Genomic DNA, 2,195 nt, shown 5'->3' with positions numbered 1-2,195 from the left:
CACACACACACACACACACACTCGCGCACACACACACACACACACACACACTCGCGCACACACACACACACACACACACACTCGCGCACACACACACACACAGACACACTCACTCGCACGCACGCACACACACACTCCTCACACTCATCCAGAGAGAAACACACATAAGGATGTCTTTGTTTTTATATATTTTTTCCCCTCAAATAATAAAATTTGCTCTCTCTACCTTACAGAATTATACCAGTTATTGTTACTGCAGCAAAATTATTTTTTAACATTTTCTAATTCATTCATTCATTAATTTCATTGTTTGTTTGTCCCCAAATTAGCTCTTTTCCTTACAGAAATGTACCATAGTACCAGTTATTTTTACTACTTTAAAATGATCATTATAATGTTTTTTAATGTTTATTTTATTATTGTTTTAATTTTTCTCAAATACTCAGATTAGCAGTCTCCCTTTACTGTAGTACTTTTTTAAATATTTAAAATATTTTTTCATTTTTTATTTTATTTTTTTCATTTTTATTATTTAAAAATTTTATTTTTCCGACAGAATAAGATTTTCTCCCTCCCTTACAGTTATTTTTTCTACTGTAAAATTATAATTTTGTTTATTTTTTATTTTCATTACTTTATTATTTTTATTTATTTACTAACTTTTTATTATTAATAATAATAATTATTTAACTTAATTTATTTAAAACTAGTTAATTTATTTAAAACCCAGTTTAAGGCCTGTTCACCTGAAGAACTAACCAGGGCTGCGTTTCTCAAAAGCATCATAAGCCTAAGAAGATCGTACGACTGATCTTAGTATAACGGTCTGTTTCCCAAAAGCATCGTAACTTAAGTAGCACTTGAAAATCATCGCAGATCTACGAGTGCTCTGGAGTAATCGCAAAGCCCTCAGTGCATCGTAAGAAGACAGAGTTACCTTTAACTTTATCCAAGTGCATATGAGGCTTTAGTTGTACTTCTCTTTATTACTCTTTTTTGTTTAAAGGAATTTATGAAATAATTAAAAAGAAAAGGGAAGAAAATGAAAAAAATAAAAATACACATGATATCATAAATATGTATACATAGAAAAGTGCTGATAAAACATTTCTGCAATAAACTTTTTTTGTCTGTACCTGTAGAAATGTATTGGCTAGATGAAGTACATATATTTGTGCTACTATCACCCTTAATATATACACTTTATATATTAATAATATCTAAACTTACATGTTTATGTTTGAAAATAACCATCAACCATTAGTCATTCACTTCAGAATCACTCATAAGAATTCTTATAGTATTTCATAGGGCTTTAGGCCTTGGGAGGTTAGGTAGGTTTTACGTCAAAAACACTGAATCAACATAGTTTTATAGATTTGAGTTATTGATTGAGTTCCCCACTGTTACGGAAGGAGACTCACACAGAGGATTAGAAAAATACAATATCGTTTATTTTCAACAAGGGGTGCAGATGGTTCGGGCAGGTGAGTAATTGAGCTTAATATCAGTCTTTAAGGAAGATGAGGAGAGTAACACTGTATTGGGTCTTCACAGGAGATCGTGGAAGGGAGACAGAGGACTGCACACACCTCAGTTGAAGAGTACAAGGAGTTTTCACGGAGCTGATGACTGGAACGGACTAGGGAATGGAACACAGGAGAACACACTGGAGGAAACACAGGAGGTAAGTATAACAGGCAGGTAAGTCTTTCAATGTATCTCACGGATAGCATAGAGAGAGAGTCCACTTCGTTTGAAACGAGACCGGACACTGGAGTGAAGTGAGGTGTGTGCTTTTGAAGGGGAGCTGATGATTGCAGATTTGTGACAGGTGCGTGTGATCAGTACTCAGGTGAAGGTGTTCGCTGTGATTGGGAGGTGGCTGAGTCTGGCCGATCTGTGACAGTACTCCCCCCTCCCGAAAGGCACGTCCCGCGCCGTAACAATTCCACCGGGGAGGGGGGGTGGGCGCCCTGGAGGCTGGTACCGGACGGCGACACGGGAGGGGCGGGCACTGGAGGGCGCTCTGGAGGAGCGGGCACTGAAGCGAGCTCTGGGGCTGGAGCCGACCCAGGAGTGAGCTCTGGGGCTGGAGCCGACCCTGGAGCGAGCTCTGGGGCTGGAGCCGACACTGGAGCGAGCTCTGGGTCTGGAGCCGACACTGGAGCGAGCTCTGGGTCTGGAGCCGACAC

At 39.3% G+C, this 2,195-nt stretch overlaps 1 protein-coding gene across 1 annotated transcript in view; it reads left to right on the top strand.

The window, feature by feature from the left end:
* pde2a (phosphodiesterase 2A) overlaps positions 1-2,195 on the top strand; it is a 50,358-nt gene that overhangs the window by 14,548 nt on the left and 33,615 nt on the right. The gene's annotated exons all lie outside the window — the stretch shown is intronic.

The sequence above is a fragment of the Sinocyclocheilus anshuiensis genome, unplaced genomic scaffold, assembly GCF_001515605.1.
Source record: "Sinocyclocheilus anshuiensis isolate Anshui unplaced genomic scaffold, SAMN03320099.WGS_v1.1 scaffold2416, whole genome shotgun sequence".
Taxonomy (NCBI): domain Eukaryota; kingdom Metazoa; phylum Chordata; class Actinopteri; order Cypriniformes; family Cyprinidae; genus Sinocyclocheilus; species Sinocyclocheilus anshuiensis.
This window is presented reverse-complemented; position numbering and strand designations above follow the sequence as displayed.